General features: G+C 40.7%; 1 protein-coding gene across 5 annotated transcripts in view; it reads left to right on the top strand.

Moving 5' to 3' along the window:
* Positions 1-18434, top strand: part of KCNIP1 (potassium voltage-gated channel interacting protein 1) — a 400236-nt gene that overhangs the window by 271173 nt on the left and 110629 nt on the right. The window contains exon 1 of one of the 5 annotated variants that reach the window (XM_085073223.1): positions 6466-6488. The exons of the other annotated variants lie outside the window; for them this stretch is intronic. The gene's annotated coding sequence lies outside the window, so the exon portion shown is untranslated. Of the gene's footprint in view, positions 1-6465; positions 6489-18434 lie in introns of those variants that run through there. 5 annotated transcript variants of the gene reach the window in all.

Consider the following 18434-nt stretch of genomic DNA (forward strand, 5'->3'; position numbering starts at 1 on the left):
GTTGTGTGGGAGAGTTATCAAGATGCTTTGTCTTCAGGCATAATTCTCATTTTTCCTTTTGAACATGATTTTGTCTTGATGATTTTTTCCTCATTATAACTGGAATTCAGAAAGTACTTCTAAAAATTAATGGCAAGTCAGACATAGAGGCCACACTCTAAAACATACTTGGCATGAGCACATGGCAATGATCCTGCAGTTCTTGATGGGCACACTGCTTCAGCAGTCACACAGCCTGATGTGTGTTTCAGCTGCAAGACAAGGGCAAGATTTCATCTCTGGGCTTTCAATTTTCTAAAATAAGACCAGGATGGTGCGAGCTTCATGTAATTAGGTTAAAGATTAAACCTGATCTCAATTTTTTTTTGCAAGTTTATCTGTTGTGCTGAGATAGGGTTTTTTTCTTCAAGGAAGCTTCTTGACATGGCTTTCTAAATGATAATCATAAATTGGGACTAACGTATGTAAAATGTAGAAAATGCAAAATGTTTCCTTCCTTGGTTATCACATATGGCTTGTTGAGGTCAATCCAGTGGTGCCTCTGTGTTTTCTTAGAGGAAAAGTTAGTTCTTCAAACTAAAATTTCACCAAAATATTAAAAACTTCCTTTATTTTTCCCCTGATCTTCTCTGCACTGTGTTGGAGCTTTTCTCATACCATTAGCATCCTCTATCTCTTTTTTGTAGCAGAGATTGGCTGTGTTGGGTGTCTAGGACCCTTTGCATTGTCATTCAGTTGGGGGAGCTGAGGCTTCTCTAAAGCTCTCTGAGACAGCCAATTCGACTAAAGCTTCAGGAAAGGAATGAGAATGCTCAAGCAGTGCTCTTGCAGGCATATTCCTAACAGCTGTACATGCCTGTGCTGGCTGCACAGTTTTAACACTAATTTCATGCTATCTGAAATGACAGGTTTTTACACAAGGAGGCACCTTTTGTGTCACCTTTACAAATTAACTTGTTGCAGTGTGAGAGTTTCAGCTGCTTTCCATGCCTGGTATCTGTCCTTGCTAAATCCATGAGAGCAGAATGGCTTTGGGTGGTTGGGAGAATACTGAAGGGAGATTTGGGTGTTTTGTTTTCTATTGTTGGCTGTGCCAGAACAGGCTCATCACCTTAGTCAAGTGCTTCATCCATCACACCGTGCATCCCTCCACCTGTATCCTGGGTCTGTGCTACAGCTGCGCCGTGGAAATGGTTCATGAAGGGTTTTATGAAGCATTAGATGCTGTTGCTGATGTTGCCTCTCAGCTTTTCCTCCCCAGCAGCCCTTGGTGCTGCTTTGCTGAGTTCTGTTCATACCTGGTTTTCACTCCCTTGCTTGTGGGTGGCCAAGCCAGACCATGAAATTGCATGTTTGGGTTTCCAAGGCAGCTTTAAACAGCCTCTCTAATACGTGGGCCATGGTGTACCTAGAAGTTTATTACAGGTGTTAACTATTACTTTGGAATTAAATGTGGAATAATCACTTTCAAGATCATTGGTATCACTGAACCACAATCAAATAATCTCTTTTTGTGTCAGTGACACAAGTTGGAATTTCTCCTCAACATTTACCTGAAAATTAAATCTCTACTGGAAAAATCTTAATTTATTATTTTATAATTTATTTAAACTGAGAAAATCTGCATTGCTTCTGAAATCAGAACTGTAAAAATAAAGAATCAGAGTGGAAGTGCCAGCTGGCCTTGGGGGTTGGGAAAACTGACACACACCTTACAGGTGTTTTGCACTGCCTTTGCTGGGATGGAGCATCAAACTTGCTTGTTAAAAGTGTATTTTGGCATTCACTCAGGTTGTTCCTGGACTGATTCACTGAACACTGTTGATAGTGTTATATTAAGAACATGGTTAGTAGCCTGAAAAAAAAAAATTAAAAATTACACTGTCTGTATTAAGAATATGACTAGGAAACTTTAAAAACCCAAAAGTCTGGGAAAGTTTATTTGTAAAACACTGAAATCTGGAAATACTGTCCCGGACACCTAACAAATCCTGATTGTACTGTTTTGTTATACCATGCATAAAGCATGAAAATGACAACTCTTTTTTTGAAGACTTAATTCCCATTTGCATTAAATTCATACTGCATTCTTTTGTATGATCCCCCTAGAAAAGAATTATATTTTTCTGTGTGAATTTTATTCATTGAATAAATTGGCCTGAAATTAATCATTATCAGCAATTGAGAAAATACTGAGAACATTAAAGAAAATATTGAAAGAGCTAGAACTGACACATTTGCTTTAACAGAGCTGTATTTTAAAAAGATGCACACGCAAAGAATCCAAGGCAAGGAAGACTCCTACACACACCATGGAATAAAATATTTATACTGTAATCATGCTATTAATAAAATGATGGATCAGCCAGTGTCTGCTGCAGCAAAACTCAGCTGAGAGCCTGGTTTACTGTCTAGCTGGGGCAAAGCAATGTAAGAACTGAAGACCAGAACTGTATGGACTAAACTGGGAATGCATATCCTGAATTAGCTGATCGCTTGTGTAATACCCTGACTTTCAAAAGGTCTCCCATGGCAGCTAGCACTGGCTTTCATTTTGGTGTGCAGTGAAGGGCTGGGGAGCAGAGGGAAAGTCTGCAGCCCTGCTGTGCTGCTGCCATCCCTGGTGGATCCCTGTGAGTGCTGGGGGGAATTCTGCAGTGATCTCCTTCTTTCCAGTTGTTGAAGGTAATTCTAAGACCATCAGGAATTGTTGGGCTTGATCAGAGCAGGGTAATCTCAGGGACTTTGCTGTCAGTTGTTGCCCTTATCAGAGTGCTGCTGTGGTGCCAAAAAGGTCATCTTCTCATTGGGCTTGGCCCAGTTTCCAAGGTTTAAAGAAAAAGATAAAAAAGCAGGAGATTTGTGTAGGGACAAAATTACAGGTAGAAATGAGAAGAAGAGTTTACCTGCACTGTGAACCCAAATCTTAGATGTTCACTTAAGGGTAACTGTACAGAAAAATGTAACTAACAAATAGATACTGTCTTGGTGTTTTTCCTATTGCTATCTCAATTCCCACTGTCTGATGCACGTTTGAGTTCACTTTAAGATCTCTCCTTGTTTGCTGGGAGCAGAAGAGAGATGTTTCTCACAAGTGAGGTAAAGACACTGGTGTGAGCCATTTATCCCTAGTGTTTTGCCCAACACATTACCTGCCAGAGGCATCTTGATGCCCATTTCTGCACCAGTTCAAACTTTATCCAGTATCAGAGTATGCCAGGCACCCAGCCTTCCTCCTTGGACAGAGAGGGGGAATGTGGGCAGCAGTGCCCACTGGTGCTCTGCTTGTGTATGGCTGAATTGGATAGTCATGGATAATGGCAAGCAGGTATTTTCCTCCGAGAACACACCTGTGTTTCTTTTTTGACAGGAGTGGTTTCCTGCAGAGTGAATTGCTCAGGCTTAAAAAAGAACAACTTAAAATTATATTGAGAATTGGTTACAAATATGATCTATTGCTGTGAGAAGGTAACAAGTGGGATACACACAGCCTGCAGCTTTGTTCTGTCGGCTTGCCCAGGCTAAATAGGTTTTGATTGGAGTTTATTTGAGTAGGTTCTCTTCTCTCTCTCTGTCTCTCCCCCTATCTCTCCTCAAAGACACTGTTACTGCTGGATTGGGCTGCCCAGAGAACAGCTGAAAAGCGCTCTAGATTAAAAAAATTACATTTTTTTGTCTGAAAAAAGAGGAAACCTAACATAGCTTCCAGAAATTAGGGTGCAGAGCAACAAATAACTCAGTACTAGAAGTGTTGTAAGGGGAAGGTAGAGTCTGTGGACATCCTTTCTCTGCTTTGCAGGGGTGGGAGAGGCCTGCTGACTGGACCTGTGCGCAAAGCAAGGACATCTCTCTGCTCCACATGAGGTAAAGAAGAACTCACCCTTTCTCTCTTGAATCCAAGCAGGGAGAATCACAGAATTATAGAATAGTTTAGGTTGGAAGGGGACTTTAAAGATCATTTAGTTCCATTTCCTGCTGTGGGCAGGGACACCTTCCACTGTCCCAGGCTGCTCCAAGCCCTGTCCAGCCTGGCCCTGGACACTGCCAGGGATCCAGGGGCAGCCACAGCTTCTCTGGGCACCCTGTGCCAGGACCTCACCACCCTCACAGGGAAAAATGTTTTCCTTATATCTCATCTAAACCTACTCTCAATTTGAACCCATTCCCCCTTTGTCCTGTCACTCCAGGCCCTTGTAAATAGTCTTGCCCCATCTTAGTGTAAGCTCCCTTCAGGCACTGGGAGGCCACAATTAGGTTTCCAAAGCCTGCTCATTTCCAGGATGGACAATCTCAATTCTCTCAGCCTTTCTTCACAGAAAAGGTGTTCCATCCCTCTGAGGAAGGAAGGATGCCTTGGCATGACAAGGAGCTGGGTTGCTCTAGAAATGTAATTTTCTTTAAAAAAAAGAGGAAAAACCCCCCATTTCCAAGGAATATTTTTATTTTCTACAAATCAGATCTTTTAACAAGGAAAAGAATTTATATATTTGTTAATTGGTTATGTTGATAGATCAGCTGAGAGCAGCAGCAAACCAGAAAAGAGATACAAGGGAACTAGACTGTGAGAAATCCCCTTTCTCAAACAGAAATAAATTAATTTTCAATGCTTATTGGCATTACCCAGCTCATTTTATTTTCATTAGGAGCAGACATGTTAAACCTGACCAAAATTAGGTTAGTTTCTTCTTTTTACCCTCTGTCCCAGTGCATTTCCATCAGGTAGTGTTTATTTCTTTTGCTTTCTGTACTCAATCATTGAGTATTGCTCTAAATTATAGTAACTTAGGTCTGGACTGTCCCAAAGGTGGTTTGATTTCCATGGTAATTGGATTCGGCATTTCAGTAAATTCTTAACCTCTTCTCAGGAGAGTTTAGGCTCAAGGAGAATTTTGGTAAGGGCTGTGAGATCCTGAAGTGAAGTTCAATAATGAAGACAAAAAAGTAAGATTTACTTTGAATGGGGGTACCTAAGAAAAGCTGTGGATGTCAGTGATGTTAATTATATTGATAAGGAATTGATACCTCTAAAATATTAATAGATATTAATATATTGGAATATTCATACAGAAAACAGCTTAACTCAGGCCTTTAGGGACACCCTGCTACACAGCAAAGCTTTGGTGAAGTCATTAAAACCATTTACAGCTTTCAGAAGAATTTGTGGGACTGATTCTGCTGTGAACAGCAGCACAGGGTCCACTACACAGACAGACTTGGGCTCACAGCATCATCTCAGTGCTTAATGTAACTGGACAAGAGTGTCCTGGGAGACATTAACACAAAGTATCAGCTGAAGACAGAAATACACAAATGGTTAAAAAAATGTAACTGAAACTGCAAGCTGGATTTCTGGCTTTCAGATGAGTACTATTAATGCAGCAGTTTAATAATTACAATAGTAATATAAGTTCTTACTTCTACACACATCCTTCCTTCCTTCCTTCCTTCCTTCCTTCCTTCCTTCCTTCCTTCCTTCCTTCCTTCCTTCCTTCCTTCCTTCCTTCCTTCCTTCCTTCCTTCCTTCCTTCCTTCCTTCCTTCCTTCCTTCCGGAGTTAAACCTTAAAAGAAGGATGACTATGGTATTTGATGTGCACAGAATTCTCAGTTATTGCAGACGAAGTAATCAAAATTTACCAGAATAAGCAGCCCTATTTTCAAAAAGATGCAGGGTGGGGTTTTTTTTTTTTTTCTAATGCTGTGCATGTCTGCAAATCTGGAGAGCTAAGGGAAGGTAAGGAGGAAACACAGCCAAGTGCTTGCTAATGGCTGCTATTAGGGGGCTCAGAATAAGGTCCTTCAGAGAATCTGTTCCTGTCTTGTCCAAGGACTAGGGAGCAATGTCAGTGTTTCTGAGTGCTCGTGGGAGCTTCCTGAGCCAGAGCAGTCAGCTGCACGCAGTGCTGGCCATAAGCACACTGTGTCCTTCATGCCATTTGTTGGCTTTCCTCACCTGGGACAGCCATGGGAACAGCAGCTGACCTGCACCAAGGGCAGTTGTTCAACATCTGCACAAGACCCTGGGGCTGTGCAGCAGGAGAGAAAGGCTTTTGCTTCCCAAAGATCCCTCAAACCTAATCTGATTTCCCTCTAACATGCTCCTTAAAATATTTCAGATTTTACTTGATTCCTGTATTTGGTGTAAAATGTGTTTGCAGTGTGGGAAAACAAACTACTGGAACAAATAGCTAACCTTTTGTAACTGTATTCCAGTCGATAGGGAATAGGGCATCTTCTTAATGAAATTATTTTGCTTTGAGTTTTCTGAACTTCACTATCAAGCGAAGAAAGTATTTGGATTTTTTCCTCTGTGTTGTTAAAGATCGCTCTAAAGCTCTAATTCAGTGTGAAAAATTTTACTAGATATCAAACAGATCTGGTGAATTTTGGCTGTGACAGAGAGGAAATGCTAAACAAAGTGGTTACTGTATATTCTGTTGCCTTAGAGACTGAAACATCTGTATCCATGCAGGCAAGTGATGCAGACATGGTAAGATTTGACTTCCTTACATTCCTGTGTTCATCTGGCTGTCAATGGAAATGTTTTATGGTGTGAATATTCTGGGCTTCTTTAGCATTGTATTTATCTGGTTGTGTGGCATGTCTTGGACTTGGAGGGCTTTTTAATTAAAGTCTAACTCTGAAGTCAGGACGCTTTCCAAGAAAAGATGCTTTTACATAAATAATTTTTGAAGATGAACTTGGAGGGACTTGAAATGCTTTTTGTACTGGTGATAATTGTTGGATTTGTGAAGGCACTTGAGCATTTGGGTCTCCTAGAAGACAACTATGAAGGTAGGATTTTAAGAAAAAGAAAATATTTTATTCGGAAAGCCAGTTGCTGCAGAGCCTTTTACTTTAATCTGTATGTGCATGTGCAGTGTTTGAGTATCAGGGGAGCTGAAAGGTACCTGAAATAACATTTAACGCTTTCTTTAGGAAAATGAAATGAATTTAAATGTCTATATAGTATTGTAGTTCTCATTGCAACTCTGAAAAGAAATGTGACACAATCTTAAACCATTCTTTGTTTGTTTAAGATTGTTTCAAGAACTTCAATAAAGATTTGTGTGCTTTAGTAAACTGCAGCTCACATCCCAAAGCTCTGAAGGAAAGATTTACATTTTAGTAGGTTTATCATTATATCCTCTCAGTTTGTTCTAATTTCTAGAAATGTCATGGTTTATTTTTAGCTATTGGCTGTTATTAACAGAAAATCCAAAAACCTTACTGAACTTACTTGGATAAATGTTTCTGTCATAATCAATTTAGCCCTCTTTCGGAATATTTATCTTTAACAGATCTGCTTGGTCTTGCTTTCTATTCTCATGTATATTTTAGGAAAACATTGCTGATTGAAATGTAAATATGCTTTACAGAAGATAGCTGACTGCTAAAGATTTCTTAACTCTTGCTACCTCTCTGTTTTTATAAACAATGCAATTCATGTAGGAACACTCAAATATTAAATGTAAGCAGAAGGGGGGAATTTTAGACAGTGAGCTCTATAAATTAAAGCATGTCTGTGCAGACAGACTTGTAGTTTAATAGGAAGAGTAGATTTACAGTGTTCCTAAATATTCCTGAATATTGAACAGCTGCTTTTTTTGGAAAATTTAGGGTCATTTTTCATGGTAAGCAAGAAATACACAGGTGTTAAAATAACCTTCAGCTGCAACAGATACAGAACAATTATTCCTTTCTGCTTCAGAGCTCATGACAACCTGGAAGAGGTGAGCTTGCTGGCCTCATATTAATTACATGACAATATTTGGTACAAGGTTTGAAGAATCTTGGAGATTAGGAGCAAGTACTATAAATGGAGAGAAAATTTATAAAACTTCTCGTTCATTGGTTGTGTGCTTTAGTTTTGTTCTCGTGCATGTATTTGTTTCTCCTACTTCCTGCTGCTTTGAGCATTTTTCCTAACTTTTATGTTTGGATAAATTAGGAGGTGATGGCTGATGCAAAGCATTTTGAAGCTGGGGCAGTAACGCAGATTGCTTAGCAAGTGCTTTCCATACCAGCTCTTAACTTTGCCAGGGCTATTGAAATGATCAAATTATGCAAGCAAGACAGAGTGACAATAGAATAATCCTTTTATTCTGGCTTTTGTGAGTCTTCAGATGTCTATGTGCTTCTCTCACAGAGAGATGTTAGGTGGTACCTGATGTACTGTTAATTTCCTGTCTCCGGCTCTAACAAAGTCCATTATGAATTGGTCCATCTGGGCACCTGGATTTTTGGAATCTTTATTGTCTGCCTGAATGCATTCTAAGGGCAGATTCTATTTAACAACTTGGTTAAAAAAGAATAGAGCATTGAAGAAGGAAGCTTTAGGAGAGGATGGTACTTGGGTTTGGGTAACTGCTCTTCCCCAGTGCTCAGTCTCCAGTGTAGCTGCAAGCTGTACTCATGTCATGAGGGGGGAGTGGCACATTGCTGACTCCGAAGGAGAGGGAAAGTTTGGGAATATTTGAATAATTCAGAGCAAATGATTATAATGTCTAGTTGCATTTCTGATGAAATTTACATTAAAATACTGTGAATTATAGTGAAAAAGGGATGAGGTTAACTTCACATTAATGTATTATAACTTCAGGTGAAGCTGACATTCAGACTCTGTAGTTTGAATATGTACACAATCATGGCTTCATTACAATTGCTTCTGCCATGTCCACCCCTGTGTAAGAACATACAACATACTTAATGAAGCTCTGGTCCTTGTGAGATCTACTGCTTGTTTTGCTGTGATGGTAAGATAAATTGAATGAGGCTGTGTCTCATTATTTTCCAGCAGAGGCTATTGACTGTTAATTACAATAGGTTAGTTCTTAATGCGTACATGGTTGTTATAGAAAGAATTATACTTCATATTCTAGTGAGAAAAAATTTTATCTACTTTATCTTCCATTATGTTTAGTAGCACTGCTTAATGCTGTGGGACTTACAGAATATGATGCTCCACAGGAATCTACACTGTCAATACAGTGTAAATTCCACAAGTGTGTATTATCCAAGGAAGAAACAAATTTCTGTGTCCAGACTTCATTAAGCAAAGAGAAAACAGTTATTGAATTAAACATACAGCTGTAGAAAGGTATGTGCTCAACCTCAGGCACAGCATATGGAGTGCTAGCAAGCAATAGATGAAATAGCTGGACGTTGCCTTTGGCCCAGATAACTGCTAACTGTGGTTTCAGTTTCCCCAGACTGTTGTGGACCCTGTTTATACTGAACAGCTTACAAATGTACACTGCTAACAAACTGTTGAAACCATTGTAATTGTAATTTAAACTCATCTGTACTTTCTACAGAGAGACTTTTTAAAGTGACTTAGAAATGTGGAATATAAAATCTATACATTTTGAAGTGGAGGAAGAGGAGTTGATTTACCATGGACAGAAACAGGCAAAACTTCTTGAAATTCTGCACCCTTCCAGCCAGTCATGACCAGCCAGCAATAAATGTGCTCTGTTGAAGATCACAGTCAGTAAAAGGGAATGTTGGTGCTGGAGTGCAAGTCCTTGACTCTTGCTGGCCTCTTGCTCTTACTCTTAGCATTGGTGGTCACCTGGACAGCTGAACCAGCTGAGTCTTTGTGCTGCTGAGAAAGGGCCTCTGTCTAAATGTAACATGGAGCACTCAACTTACAAACTTCTTTGCAAAAGTATTAGTCCAAACCATCTGTCAGTAACTGAGCAAAGCAAACAACATCAGAGTTTTCCAAACTGTGCTTTTGTTTCTATCCAAAACTGGTTTTGAAAAACATACATATATTCACAAAAAACCCCAAATACTCCTATGCCATTTCCTATCTGCTCCACTTCTATTGACATACAGTGGAGAACAGTGTTCAGCACTAGATGTTCCTAGGGAAAACTGCTGCCTTTCAGCTTCAGCTTGTGGTGTACAAGGTGCAAGAATCTGTTGTGGGATAAAAGAGTGAAGTTTCTCACAGGAGAAAAGCAGAATGATGAGATGATTCTCTTGACAACTACAATTCAAATGTCCATATGGACCTCATAGTTTGGTTTGAATACCTGTATATTAATTCCCATCTTTTTGAGAGCCACTGCTGTGTAATCTTGAAATTTAACTCCCTGTTTGTCAAATCTCTTAGCTTCTTTTTATTTTCCTCCTTTATTTTCTTGAAGTGAGTATCTTGTTAAGTCTTGGCCCTGGCTCACTTCCCGTACATTGCTTTGCTGTGGCATGGGTGTTTGGCAGCACTTGGGTGTTGGACAAGGATTCTTCAGCAGAGCCAGTGGCAGTGCTCTCAGAGTGCTGCAGTGCACTGGCTGCATGTGGTCAGTTGGGCAGAGCATGTCAACATGAGCAGGGCTTCTCAGACTGCAGTGGCACTTCCACACAGCAAAAACAACAGCACTGCTAGAAATATATGGTCACAGAACTGATTGGAAGGCCTGAGTTTGTATTTTCTGGTCCCCACACTTGGGCTTCTCCCTTTGCTACTCCCCTTTCTGGCCCATTTGTGACTGCTTTTTATCTTTAAAAAATAAAATTATTATGCCAATACCCTGGAATGAGCTAAGAGAGCTGTCCTTAGGACTGGCTCTGAGTAGACCGCTCCAAAACAGGAGCTTCCAGACTAACAGTGAAGACAACTCTGTATAGGTATTTACTTTTTATGAACTGAGAGATACCTACTGTCCTTGAGAAGGTGACAGAAGTGACTGGCTGTCATACACTTGCTGGTTGAAAGGAAATCATTATCAGAACAGTAATATTTTCTCTGTGCTCCCACAGCAGTTAGAGCATGGTTGTGTGCTGTGTCTCTGCTCACACATGTTGGTACTTGGTGCACACTGACATGTGTGCCCACAACGCAGCACACAATGCACCTGCAGGACAGCCTCCAGCTCTTGGTCAGCACCTCTGCTTTGGGCTGTACCAAGTTATCACAATTAATCTAGTACTGGGCAGTTTCAGCTGTCATTGATGAACATATTTTGGGGATGTATGCTTCAATGTGGACTCAGGATGAGCAAGTACTCAGCTTCCTGCTCCAGCTTTGGGATTTTTATGTTTTTGCACTTTCTTGGCTTTTTTGAGTGGCTGATGAACTCAATAGAAAGCATTTATACCTACACATGAGCTCTGGCCTGCAAATCACTTCTTTGCACTTGTTTGAGCCAGTAGGACTGTGCCACTTTTGTGAGCATGGAATAACCAAAGGAAGGGACCTTTTGAACAGAAATAAACTTGTTTGCTACTGTCTGCCATGGTTTTCTACTCTGTAACCATGACAGGAGTGTGCAAGAGGTTTTCCTCTTCCTTCTTCAAGATGGTGCTCAGATAGATGGAATGTCTTTTTCTCTATATACTCAATATATTCACAAGTAAAATGGAGTTAAAAGTAATTACTAGATCCATTTTCCTCCAAGCTTAACCTTGACCATAATAACGTTGGAACTTTTACATGGAAAGATACTAAATCAGCAGGCTGTAAAGGGTAGGAATCTGCTAGCAGTGTGTGCTATTATGTACTGCTGTGCATGTAATAAACTTCTCTCTTCATTCTGTCACCACTGACAGACTTATCACAGTGATCATCTAATTCACACCTTAGAAGCTGGATGAGAGATAGTCACGGGAGACTTGTAATGCAGAATCAGGATCCTAATTTTTTTCTAGTAATCTTACATGACTCGTAGTTTGTATTATCAGCTGGATATTTTACATCTCTGCTTACCACCTACAGTTGAAAAATCTTTCCACTGAAAGTGCTTGATGCTTTCCAGGTATATGTAGTGCAGCACTTTTCTTGTATTCAGTGAGTGAATACCCCTCATGCACACACACTTACTTCAGATGTGGAAAGTGACAAAGTGAGATTCTGTCTTAGTGTATAATTACTAATAAGCTATCAAGGTGAAAAAGGCAGGAAGGCAGGTCAGGGCAGAAGAATGTACCTGTTCTTTCAGGTGGGGAAGAGCATGCCCTGCAGACAGAGCAGGATGGAAAAGAATTAAGTCTTTCTCTTATTCCTACTACTATGTGAGATAAGAGAACTTCTAAACATGGGATAAAAATTCTTTCTTCCAAATGCATTTTTCAATGTTGTCTTGTCTTGCAGTGGCTGAGTAGAATTGGTTTCTCTCATTGGCACACTGCTGACATTCCTTGTCTTCCTCTACATCAAGCAAAAGGATTATTTTTATTTTGGCAGGCAAGTCAGGATTTTTATCAGCTGGTGTTTCAGTTTACATCATCCAAGATAGAGGACAACAGATAGATGAGGGTGAGACTATCTAATAATTCTGGAATTGACCCCTTGTGAGAGGTAAGGTCTGTTTCTTACATATCATCTGAAACCCGTTGGGCAGATCAGAGTGTGGAGGGAGAAGTGGCTAACCTGCTTCACCTGTCAGAGAAGACCAAAGGGGAAGTTGTAGCTGAAGGGCTAACACAGTAATGAGACAAACCCAAATGGATATTGGCAACACAAATACCAAGCAGGCATTTTAACCAGTACTGAGTGTTCTTTCCTTCTTTCCTCCCAAAAGACAAAGCTAAAATACTGTACTTAGTCCCGTGCTGTGATCATGCTCCTTGCTTGTGCTATTGTAAATTGCAGAGTGAGGCTGAGACCCCCATCAGGCAGAGGGTGCAGCTGGATTGCTAATTCTGGGAACAGTCCAAGAGCACGAGGCATCAGCACTGTCCTTTCCTCCTCTGGATCCTTTGGGAGCATTTCGATCCTGATGAGTCACCTATGTGGAGGGAGTTTGGGAATAACTGGGTCTCTGGAAGCACAGTGCCTGCAGAGCACGACAATTAAAGGCTGAGGTAAAGGAACATGGGCTGCTGTGACCACTGGCCACTGAGCTTGACCTGCCCACCCAAACCTGAGCAGTTGTCAGCACTGCACTGTGAGATGGAGCCTGAAGGCTCTGGCATGGGGTCCTTTTTGTCCTGTTTATCCAGGCTCCTTTTAAAACAGAATTCTAAGGCCTTTTCCTTCATTTTTCATACCTCCTTTTTCCATGCTGAGGGTTTCAGTCAGTAGGGAGGGACAGAACATCCCATATGCTGCCAGTGCCCTGGGTGATAATGTTCGCCCTTGTTTTTTAGCTAGAGCAGTCAGGGCAGATGTTGGTCCATCCAGCATCTTGTGCAAAAGCAGGCAAATCAACAGTCACTCAAAACTGTTGTATGAGTAATGCAGAATTCTCACATTGTTCTTCACATGGCTTTTCTCCTGAAACTGAAAATTGCTATATAATAGCCCTGATTTTTTTGAGTATATTTGCACAGCTTCCAAACATAGTGTGCACAGAGCTTTTTCTTCTCTTTGATTTAAGGATGGCTGCCCTCATTTCAAGGGTTGTTTGATCAGTATTTTTGTCAGGAACATGATCTGTGTGCATATGAAGGGAGACTGCATATAAGGTCCAGTTGTTCATTTGGGATTTATAAGCATAGCTATTATTTGCTCAAGGGCAGAGACAGTTCCTGCACAATGTAAGGTGAACTTATTTGTCCGTATATATATACATAATCTATAGCCTTTAAAATCCCACTTAATACAGGTTATGAGCACTTTATGTTCTTATCTCATGAGATAATGAAGTAGTTTGAATAATTTATTTCATTTTAGCTTGTTGCAGAGGCCTTTGTGTGTGAGTAGCTGTGATACTTAGTGAGGCCTATGCGTGTTTGGTTAATTTGTGGTGGAAGCTGAACAATTTTTTCCCCTTTGTCACTAGGTAGGAATGAGGAGTCTCTTTGTCATGGACTAGTGGAATGCCCTGTTTTATTGGCATTTAAACACCACTTGTGGAACCCCAGGTTCAAGGGTGTCATGATTTGGATTAAAACTCTTGCAAAAAAAAGAGAATTTCATTAATCTTTTTCACTTGATTTCTTCAGTACCTCATTGAGAAAAGACTTGTGAGATGTTGATACATTCACAGTAATAATTACACAATTCTTTATTTACTAAAATTAGGACTATGAAAATATTTTTATGACTTTCAAATTTACAAAAACTGTAAAAGCTTCCCTCTGCCATGCTGAAGCACTACTTTTTGGTGTCTGAGTAGTCAAAAGCACCTACAGCCTCTTTGGCTACTACATCAGTACCCTGTGACTATGGGCAATACTCTCCTGTTGTGCAGACCAGGCAGCTTCTTCGCCTAAACACCCAACAAAGGAGTTAAAAGTAATAGTAACAATTAAATTATAAAAAAGCCTCACAAATAGCATAACACTTCATGTCCTAGTTGTACAAACTACTTTTGCCCCAGAGATCAAGAAAGGACATGAGCTAAAGGGTGAAGAGTGGATTGTGGTGTTGAGAAGCAGTTAATCCATAAGTGAGCACAGCCAGGCTCAGGGTTTGGACACTGAGGCTCACCAGGAATCCATATTCATATTCTAACTAAATAAAAATACCGATGTTTACAAACACATGGTGATATGTGATGCCATACGGTGTAAGTGTTTGGAGACAGTGTCCTGAGAGGCTCTAGAGGGACATTTAAAGTTCCAGAGCAGCTGGGAAATATTAGAGAAGCTCACAACTGCACCAGCGTAGGTTTTACCCTCCTAATTGTAGAATCACAGAATCACAGAATGGTTTGGATTGGAAGGGACCTTAAAGATCATCTAGTTCCAAGCCCCTTGCCCATCCACTAGGTCAGGTTGCTCAAAGTGGCTCCACAAAATTATAAGACTTCTTTTCCCAGGCGGGAACTGGTAGTGTTTGTGTGTCCCCAGGGAAATTGTATCAGCACAAAAAAGGTAAGCACTAAATTTTGCTGCTGTGTTGGTGGATGGAGCTGCTGTTCCTGTGTCAGTAATGGTGTGTGGCCCCATGGCAGGGTGGTACCACCATTCATTAGGGAACACGTGTTAATGAAAATTCCTACTGGGGGAATTGGATGCAAGACACAGTGACCTGATAGGAAAGTCTGCCTCTATTTAAAGTCTCACCATCTCAGACCTTTTTGAAAGGTTAGGGGAGCTTCTGTGACCCCATGATTCCCACAGAGCCCACTGTGGTGGACCTAACCTCTTTGGGGCACTCACTGGACTCTGCTTACTAATCCTAACACCATATTGACAGAATGTCAATTTTACTTTTGTACCTCAAAACCATCTAGCTTAGGGCTTGTTATTTAATCCAAGTTTGCTGTACTGTGAAGTGGAAAAAAACTTTTTGCTTTAATCTGTGGTTTTCCATTAAACACCTGACCCACTTTTGTCCTCACTGGAATGCTTCTGTGCTTAAAATTGCTTCCTAGTTCAGTTCTCTTGGATTCAAAGGATTTTACCAGTTGTTGAAATTGTCCTCTTTTTTGCCTTTTGTCCTGACCTCTGAATTGTTACTATTCTTAAAGAATTTCTTCTATTATATCATTTCAAAAATGGCAGAAAAATATTAATTCAATAAACATGCCAACAATGTTGAGATGACCTAATTCTGACATGCTCTGAAAGGTGGGTTTTTTCCCTAGCTCATTCTTGTGAAAATTCTACTTTAAAATATGCATATTTTAGGTGGGGAAAAAGAAGAGGTACTCCATAAAAACGTGATGCGTCTTAATTTTCATTTATCATATAGTTCAAAATATTGTGCTTTCTGTAGCACATTTTTCAATTTTTTGAGCATACACTGTCTCACTCACAGTCACTAATTTGTAATGCCTTGGTTAATATACCCTGAATTAATGTATTTCATTGAAACTGCAGGGAAATAATGTTCTTGTACATCAGTGCAAGAACCACATGTGGCTCTGTTAGAGGTCACAGTGGCATACACCATAGGGGAGTCTGAGCTGTCTTTTGAGGGTGGAGGATTGTTGCCTTGTATGAACCAAAAAGCACAGGATGAAGAGGCAGCCCAGAAAAGCACAAAAGAGGAGGGCCTCGAGGATCCCACTTCAGAATGTATCTTCCCACACCTGAAAAAATCAGAAAGGGAGCCTACAGGAGTCAATAGTCTGAATAAAAAGCTTTTCTATAGCGTCTCAAGTGGTTAAATAAAACCTTGGGAATGGACAAGTCAAGGTTTAGTGCACCAAAGAGAAGTTATGGACCAGAAGGCTCCTTCTGCATTCTTGTTTTTCCATGGCCAGTCCTCAAGGGTCTTCCTGTGTGGGACCAATGGACGTGGCAGGCTGATTCCTGCATCAGCAGCAGCTGAGGCTTTCTTTTTGCAGATGGGGATACATTGTAACTCAAGGGGCATCTGGTCTAGGATAGCACATGAGCTGCTCTACCAGTCTAATATTACTTGAGAACCTACTGATAAAATAAAATCAAATTATAAAAGCAAATCATTATACAGTACTGGCATGGAGGAGAACCAAATCTCTCACCCATGTGAACAATTAGCTGCTTCCCTTGCCACAGCCTAAGATGGTTTTCACCTTTGTAAGTACAAATAGCTCCAGTAATTGCTTTCTCTGGGTTTTCTCCCAAGAATATGAACATGTCTCTTGATTCCAGTTGACCTAAGTTTGTTACCTAGCAGGACTGTGTGCTAGCTTTTTTGTCCATGTCAGGAGGAGCATTGGCTATTGCTGGCCATCTGCTCACCGTCCTCTGTCCTGTACCTACTGTCCAACACTTGCTTTCCTTCATTTTTCTATTGTTTATAAAACTTGAGGATCCTATGTTGACACTCCCTGCAGACCAGAGGGTTTGAAGAACAGTGAGGTTCTTCAAGTTTCTAACACTTGCTTGTCCCCACAAAGATGTTCAGGAAAATCCTGCGGTCAGTCCTGCTCAGAACAAGCCCACCAGGCCTTGCCACATATGTGCTGCATGGACACACTGTACTGGAGCATTTATGCTCCTTTCACCTTTTGAAGGTTTCAGTAGTGCTCCCTGCAGCTATTTGCACTTTTGCTTTTTGATTTTAAAAGCAGCTTTTTGAGCTCAGCTGCTTAGAACTCCCCGCTGGGCTTTTTAAATACAAAAGAAAAATGTTAAAAGGAGCTACCATTGAGTCTGAGCAGAAAAGACAATTCCTGACACAATATACACATATTGTTGAGAAGAGAGAAAACAAATGTGATGGGACTTGTAGGAGAAACTTGACTACCACCAGGGTAAGCATCAGAGACAAACTAAAAAGTGTGGCCTGTTAATGATGTCCTGAAGTCCTATCTTTTAAGTAATGATTACTCCTGGCCTCTCTCCTCTCCTGCCTTCATCACTGCATCTTGATTCTCCCACATCTATTCAGTGGGAAAGGAAACTGGTTCCAAAGTAGAGACCTGAGTAATGAACTAACAGAGCTGGCAGAAGCACAGAGCCTGCTTACTTAGTTATGGGATGGCATCCTTCATCCCAGTAGGGGTAGTCTTCCACTTGTCCATAGATGTCTAATTGTGCTTGCAAAGGAAGTTGTTTGTCTGGATTTTGGTTTTACAGGCAGAGATGGCGTGACTAGTCCTATAGTTCTCCTCTTCACAGCATTGGTTTTCTGCAGTCCTAGATCAGCTTCCTGAGTCCAAGTTCCATGGGACATTGGCAGTGACCCTGCAGAAGGTTTTGAAGGTCTTTCCTGCACTGTATCTTCAGGCTTCTCATTTTGTTTTCAGTGGGGAGGCCAGTTCTGCCTATGAATGGGCTTCAGAGCTATACCTGTGAGAAAAGCTTTTCTTCCTTGTCTCTTCTTGCATATTTGGCCCAATGATAATAATAAAGTGAATAGCTGTGCATCTGGCCAAAGAGCAGGTTAATAGGGTCACACTGCATTTCCACAGCTGCTGTTGTATGGGAAGAGCTTTTGCTTAATGCAATGTTCAGGCTATACTAATTTGTACATTAGTACCCTTGTAAAAACAGTTCTGAATTTCTCGAAAACAGGTATTGCAAGCTTCAGAAAACCTCCAGGATAGGCTACTGTAGGCTTCAGCAAAATCTTTAACAGTCCTTGGCTAAAAAAGCAGCATTTACTGTAGGTCATAAAAGTAAACACAAATGCAGCAAATCCAATTACTGTGGAATATCAAACATCTGAGTGCAAGATGAAGGAAGTTGTACATGAATGCCTGACAAGAAAACTATTGAACATATTAAATTATACGCCTCTCCCAGAATAGCTAGAGTTTTAAAAAGAATATAACGCAGCAGTACTCAATCAAGAACAAAAGTACAAGCCTGGCGCACATCAGACTTGGGACAATTTACTCACAAGGTCTACTTTGAAAGCGAGAAAATAGCTTTGAACTCCACGGTGTGCCATTGCGCAAATACGTATGCATGCAAATTATAAAGCAATCTCTCAGTAAAAGTGAAGCAATATGACAGCACCCTCCTCTATAAACCAGGACAAAGGCAGTGGAAATAGAAAAGGGAGGTGGGAGGAATTGCTGAGCACAGAGCCAGCACCCTGGCTGGCTCTGCTGGCTAGCTCCAGATTCACCTGAAGGGACAGTGCTGATGTGAAGCCGAG

This window comes from Lichenostomus cassidix, chromosome 13 (assembly GCF_008360975.1).
Source record: "Lichenostomus cassidix isolate B80296 chromosome 13, HeHo_3.0, whole genome shotgun sequence".
Classification (NCBI taxonomy): domain Eukaryota; kingdom Metazoa; phylum Chordata; class Aves; order Passeriformes; family Meliphagidae; genus Lichenostomus; species Lichenostomus cassidix.